Genomic DNA, 7,926 nt, shown 5'->3' on the forward strand with positions numbered 1-7,926 from the left:
TAATCCGATTTCAGAATCCTTCTTTTCCTTTTGAAAAACCCATTTTCAAGATTTGATCCAATCTGATAACCAAAATCCGATCGGATTACCTTTGAACAACTGGCCGCAAATATTATCCAGATCTTACAGAGCACTCCTGCCGAAATTTTACCATCCCCCTGCGATTTCATCACTGACAACACTGGACTCAGTGGCTCCACTTTTTATTGAAACAGTTAAAACCAGACCTACAGAACTACCTAAGTTAACACTCAAAAGGGAATGCAGGAGTGCTGAGGGGAGATGGAGGAAATCAAAGTTTACAGTACACTATGAAATTTTACGTCAAAACCTCAATATTTACAATAATACAGTCAAACAAGCAAGAACCTCCCTCTTCCAAAAACGAATCACTGACTATAAACATAACCCCAGATTACTATATTCCACAGTTGTTCTTTTAACTAACACAAATTTTTTTTTAAAATCCTCCAAATCACCAGATAACGGCCTTTGTGAGGACTTTGCAGAGCACTTCAGAAGAGAAATCAATGACATCAGATCCAGTTTTTATCCCAACAGCTTTGAACACCTGGATCATTGCCTTTACTGGAGGAAACACTGGAGAGTTTTGCCCTGGTTGTTGCGAGGACACTTGGTCAAGTTTTCCCCCAGGTAAAGCCCACAACCTGCCTTTTAGATCCAATTCCCACATCATTTTTAAACACTCTGTGGATTCTTTGAGGAACAGCTGTTATACATGGTGAATTGCTCTCTTCAGATGGGGGTCCTCCCCAACTCCTTTAAAACAGCGGTGGTGAAGCCCCTTGTGAAGAAGAGTGATTTAGACCCAAATGTTTTAAGTAACCATTGGCCTGTATCCAACTTACCATTTTAAGTAAGATTTTAGAAAAAAACTATTTTTTGAACTAAAATATAATTTGAGAGACCCATCAGTTCAAGGAACATGAAATCAGTTAGGATGTGGGATAGAAGCTTTCTTTGAGTCTTTTTTGAAAGGCCTGTACCGTCTGCCAAAGGTCAGCTGGTGAAACAGGTAGTGTCCAGAGTGGAAAGGGTCCTTCAGGATGTTGGCTGCCCTGCCTGGGCAGCGAGAGTTAAAGATGTTCTTCAGGGGAGGCAGTGGTGATGACCCTCTGAAGGGCTCTCCTGTTCACTGCTGAGCAGTAAGCATACCATGTGGTTGTGCAGTACGCCAACACACTCTCCATGGAGCAGCAATAGATGGTATGGATGTCCAAATGAAGCTTCATGAAGCATTTTCATTCTTTTTTTTACTCCACTGGATGGAGATCTCTGTTCAACAAAGAGATGAAAACACACTGAATCACCATTCATTGGGCCCTTTACTTTAATCCAAGAGCTCCATCTAGTGGGCTCAACAAATACAACTGATGCTTCATTTGGACATCCCAAGTAGAAGGACACCAGCAGCTTCTCCTCCAGGTTGTTTTCCTGAGGATCCGTAGAAAGTAGAGGCGCTGCTGGGCCTTCTTGACTACAGTGGCGGTGTTTGTAGTCCAGGAGAGATCCTCTGTGATGTGTGTGCCCAGGAATCTAAAGTCAGAAACCCTTTCCACACAGTCCCCATTTATGAATAGAACAAAATAGAATAGAATAGAAATACTTTATTGATCCCAAGCTGGGAAATTGCAGTGTAACAGCAGCATTGCACACAGACACATCAGAGCAGTGATATAAATGTAACCCAGCGACAAATAAAGAGTTAAAGCACATAAACACATTTCTTAGAATGGTGTAATGCCCTTTAATCCAGTAAATAATAATATCATTAGAATTTGTTATTTTATTATTCATTTTATTTTCTCTATTCTTACTCTCTAAAATGGTATTTCCACTATTCCTATTCGCTGAATAGTATGTCAGTCACTGTCAGCCTCGCATTGAATCACTCACTGGTTCTGTCAAGGGATGCAGATCCCTGATTGGATGGGTGAAACTAAGTCCCGCCTCCATGGAAAAGTATAGTTCTACACGGCACTGAGCGGAGAAAACACACAGGAGGAATTTATTTAAGAAATGAGTTCAACTACCAAAGGAAATTAAAGGACAGTTTTATGTTTTTTTAAACTTTTTGTTGAAGACGGAAGGGCACACTGTGCCCCGGAGGTTAACGGCTTCTGGTACTGTCTCGGTGAGTTTCACGGAGTTGGGCTAAGGCTAATTATACTGACCTGTGTTACCCGACGATACATGGCCAATGTTGCTAAGTATTATTATTATTTTTATTTATTTATTTTTATTTTTTTAATATTCTTTACATGTAAATAACTTAAATTAAGACGTGGGCTATACTGTTATACATGTTTAAAAACCGTCCTGAAACTTTTCTGTGGTATCATTACATTTCTTATCATTGATAATCTGGACAGACTCAAAATAGTGCAGGTGTTGTGCCGTACTCAGCACCCCTGCCGTGAAATGCACTCCCTCGCATTATAGGTGATATTCTGGATCAGAGGGCTGTTGTTTCCACCTATAGGAGTAGTTTATATACAGGTAACCACATTAAAAACACACACTTTTGAACCTATGAATTGCAAGAAAAGCTGGGATTATAGTTAGGAAACGCTGAGTCAAATACATTCAACTTGCTCAAAAGATCCATTTCATTCATTTTATAATTATGGCTGCAGTTTATTTCCACAGAACATACAAAAAGATGTTGTTTTGTGTTCGCTATTATCCAAGTTTGTGATTTTAACTCTTAAAATAGTTTAAAGACTGTAAGTAACCAATGGTCTGACCGTTGTGGGTTAGCTGTATATAAACTTTCCTATAGGTGGAAACAACAGCCTTCTGATCCAGAATATCACCTAGAATGCGAGGGGTGCATTTCACAGCAGGGGTGCTGAATACGGCACAACACCTGAATTCAAATTTGAAGGGATTAAAGTTTGGTGGAGGTTTGGAGAATTTGGCTTTATGGATATGATGCTTCCCCTGAAGAACTAGTAAACTCATATTAATCCACTGTATTGTTTTGGTTTGGTTTTCATAACAGGTAATGACGTCTTTTGCTTCCAATTTAATGAAGTGTTTGTAGTGAATGCTAAAAAAGCTTTATGTTGCTAAGTATTAGCTGGTGTGTTTTTCCACATGAGGTGTCAGAGAGAGTATGTGTGTTCTTGCTACTATGTAAAAGTACTGCTGCAGTCACAGCAGCATTCTGCCAGGGAAAGATAGTAGAGGATGCCAGAGAGCAGCATTCTGAGTGGTAGTTAACATGGTTTTACTTTAATGCTGGATTTCTTTAGTTCTGTACATTTAAGTATGTCAGTGTACTTATCTCATTGTGCACTGCTGATAATATGGGTATATTATACATTTTCTGAATCATCAGAGAGCCTTGAGTATTGAAGTTGTTGAATTTTGTGTCCATGATGTTCCTTCATGCTCCAGGTATAATAGAAAGCATACAGTTTAGGCGGAAATTGTGAGGAAATGTGTGTTATTTCTGGTTTCAAGAAGTCATGTGACCTCTGTGTTTGTCAGACAGATTCAGTACTGGGCTTAAATGAAAGCCTAAAAGGTCCCCTTTCCAACGATACCGGGCACCATGTTTTAGAATACTGACAATTTTTCTACCATGAGCCTAAACCAAAACGTGATGTTTATCTCGGGGGGTTAGTAACTTCATGGGCCAAAAAAGTGATTTCACTACCACCCCTGCACTGCTATCAGGATTTGCTTAGTACTAGGGGTGTATACCTTGCCAAAAAACAATGATGGCATTTGTCCCCCCAGATGATACCGATCATCGCCCCTGGGTCACGAACTAATGGTGGCACTGTTTACATGACATTTAAGATAAGATATGATTTATCATTCTGGATTTGTAAGAGGGCAGCAGTCCAAGGATGGATTTGTAAGTGAAGATATACAAGTGCAAAGCTCTGTGCATGGATGGTGTTAACAACCAGTTATGCATCAAATGAATGAAGAGAGAGAGCTGAAGTGTTCATACAAAACATCCCCATAGTCCAGAAGAGCCAAGAAAGGGGCTTCAGCAAGCAGAAACGGTTCCTGAAAACAGATCCCAGAAAAGAACATGGCCTTGGTTTTGTCTGCATTTAACTCCAGTCTAAGGTGAAACAGGTGCGACTGAATAGTGTCAACTGCAGACTTTCAAATGCCAGGGCAACAGTGTTTGCTCAACAATATTAGTGCGGCAGGGATGATGTATTTTTGTAGGCCGACCCAGAAGTTAGCTTCGCCCTGGATCCGTCGACAGTCAGTCAGTGTTTTTCCCTCCAGTGGATTCTGGATTATTGCAGAAAAAAAAACTATGGTGTAAAAGAGTTAATGACACTTACACGTTTTGTTAAACACCACTTTTAGGATTTCTGAAGCGTAAATGCAATCGCCAGAAGTGAGAAGCTCATGCTAGGCTACGATCAAACTACACCACCCTCTAGCTTCCAGCTGATTTCACTTGTACGGTGTTTGTAGTCTTGTTTAGCCCCCCTTTTCAAAGACATGTACAAGTTTAAAAAGAGTAGGATATTTACTGATGTATTTTATCTCTTAGAACAAAATTTTAAAGTCTCTCAACATGTTTTAACCACTGTGTGAGGGTTCTGTGTCTTAGTGTTTTTACACTGCCTCTTTTTCCCTGCCTCTTTGTTCCTCCCCCTCTGCAGGGCTTGGCTGACGGGGCTGACGGGGCACACCTGCAGCCATTCAGGTCGCACTCACACTGTCCATCTGTACCGTGCCCTTTCGTGCTCTGTTCTAACTTTAAATTCCATTGTCATTTGTTTTTGCAAAATACAATATCAAATTAACTGAATTTACTTTACTGTTTAACTTCTATTGTTGTTACTGCACTTTGGCTCTGTAGGGCAGCCTTGAATGTACCTGTATCATTATGCTCTTTACCCTGCTTATTATATTGTTTAAATGTTTACTATTTGTTTTCATAGGCTTGTCCGGCTCGGAAGATGGGCTTCAGCCTGAAACCAGTACCAGCTGTGCTGAAAGTACCCCTGAAGTGAGACAGTCTAGTAGCAAGAAGAGAAAAAGGCAGACTAGCATGGAGAACATGATGGAGGCCTTCATGGAGATGGAAAGAAACCATCAACAAGACTTCATGCGCATAGAGCAGGAGCGCAGCAGACAAGAGATGGACATGCTAAACCATGCCATGACACAGTCGTCCAAGAGGCACCCTGAGCAAAATATACTTTCCCCCCCTTCCACGCCATATCTGTTCCGGAGGACAATCAGAACTTTCTTCATTTGTGACATTTATAGTCAATCCCAGACCGCCTGCACAGTCTACCAAAAGGCTACTGCTTGCACTATTTTTGTATTTCATATTGTTTGCCAGTATTTGCACACCATACAACTTCCCTGCATGTTTACTTTTTTATATTGTTTTCCCTTATATTTAACTTGATTGTGCCTTTTATATTTTTGAAAAGTTTTTATAGATATTTGTTGTTTATAATTTGTTTTGTAAAATAACTCACTTTTAATAAAAATGCCTATTACCATACATCTTGTCTATTAAAAACCAATAGGGTCATCAATCAAAGATCAGGTAATCATGAGATGGAAACAATATAAAACAAAAAAAAACACTGTTTTAATCAAGTAAATGTAGACAACAAAAATGGTTTTAATTCAACTCAATTTTATTCATAGTGCCAAATCATAACGAAAGTTATCTCAGGACACTTTACAGAGTAGGTATAGACCTACAAAAAAAAGTGAAATAAAGTGACAGTAGAAAAAACAGTCACTTGTTTGCATTACAGACTAGAGAAATAGGAACACAAGGCATCTCTCGAGGTGTTTGGAGTGTTGTTCGCATTAACACCATGGTGATTGCGTGCCTCATTTTCATCAGTAACAACAGTGGAATCATCATAATCCTCACTGTTATCTTTGCAAAAGTTATGAAGCACGCAACAGGCTGACACGATAGTGTTTATGTTGTCAATGCTACAATCATGTCTCTTCATCAGACAACGCCATCTTCCCTTAAGCCGACCAAAAGCCCTCTCCACAGTCATCCTTGCCCTGCTGAGACGATAGTTAAAGCTAAGCTGAGATGGGGTGGTGAGCTGGTTTTCAGGGTAGGGCTTCATTAACCATGGCAGTAGAGGATATGCTGCTTCTCCTAGCATGACCACTGGCACATCCACTCCAGCAAAAGTCTCAGTGATGTCAGGGAACAGTGTGCCAGTCTGACCCCTCTCATAGATGGATGAGTTGCCGAACACTCTGGCATCATGGACTTTGCCGGGCCAGCCCACATAAATGTCCCAGAAACGAAGACGGTGGTCTACCACACCTTGCAGGATGACAGAGTAAAAACCTTTTCGGTTATAGTAGTCTGCAGGGCTGTCAGGTGAAGCCAAAATACCAATGTGAGTCCCCTCAATAGCTCCTCCACATTGTGGGAATCCCCACCGGTCTCTGAAACCTTGAATAATGAGCCTTAACTCACGTTCATGGTGTTTTTATGTACAGGGGAAGCAAGTGGGTCACAATGACACGAGAGACATGATTGGCAATAGTGACTGTAGTAGATTGGCCAATTCCAAATAAATGGGAGATGGTTCTGAATTCAGCATTTGTGGCCAGTCTCCAGATGCATATTGCCACACGTTGCTCCACAGGCATTGGTTTCCTGAATGATGATGCTTGTGTTTGAAGGTGTGGCCGGAGGATGTCGCAGAGCTGCATTAATGTTGTCCTCCTCATTCTGAAATTGAACTGCCATTCATCTTCTGTCCAGTGTGTGATGATGTGCTGCCACCACATACCACATCTCTGTCGAACCCAGATGCTCCTGTCACAAAAGGAAAATCTGTTGTAATTATCTATGCATTAAATATAGCCTGAAAGCTTTTTTAAGAAAGGATAACAGTGTAACAGACACAGTAATACGAAAGGATGGCTATAAACCACATGAACACATCAGTCATCGCATACAGATGGGCTCAATAATTAAAAAAAACAAACAGCAACTAGTACACATATTCAAGTACAATTGGCTTGGGCAATGCCATCTTTTGCTACTTTCTACTTTTCTACCCCACTCCATTTATTTGGCAACTTCAGTTAACAGTTACTTTTGAGACTCTGATTACTAACAAATCAAATAACACATGAAGTAAATCAAATCACCCCCCACCTTTATCAGCAGCAACATTAAAGTTATATTTACATTAATATCTCAATAACTGAGTCTAATAATGCGATATCTTTATATTCTTTTAGTCATATGCTCTTTACTCAAGCTTTGCTGGCCTCCTTGTTCAACAATTCAGCAATACTTTGGTTAAAACTGATGTTGTTCTCACCTTGTTGATGAATGGGACATGAGTAAAGCTTGGAATGCCTCCCTCGTCACCTGCTGCCTTCGCAAAAACCTTCTCATTCGTGCCCTTCGGTTCAACTCAAGTTGTCGCCTCGCAACGTCGATTAAACGGGGTCGTGCCACATCACAGTGAGTCCAAAACAACCACAAAGCCAAAAACTGTACCATGTTTTCTGCGCTGCTTTCCATTATGTGGCAAAAAGACAGCAACCTTTTGTAAACAAAGCAACTCTCGCAATGACGTCAATCAATGCGTGTGACGTGTTACAACTTGATGGCGTATAGACAAGCAAGAAGCATTCGCGCGAGGCCCAGGCAGTGTGAGTACAAACGAGCCTGGCCCGCGGGGGAGGGGGGGGGGGGGGTACAAGTACCCTAAAGGCCGGGGCACGGTACGGACAGACAGTGTGACTGTGCCCTCAATTACCACCTCAATATATACACCTGGTCTTGGCCCTGCTCCCCTGCCAGCTAATAACGTCTTGTCGTTCTTCGTACCTCGCTGCATTTTGCCTGAGTTCCTGAGTTTGCTCTGAGTTGCCTCGTTGCCTGAGTTTGCCCTGAGCGGCCTG

This window comes from Echiichthys vipera (assembly GCF_963691815.1).
Source record: "Echiichthys vipera genome assembly, chromosome: 15".
In the NCBI taxonomy this organism is placed as follows: Eukaryota; Metazoa; Chordata; class Actinopteri; order Perciformes; family Trachinidae; genus Echiichthys; species Echiichthys vipera.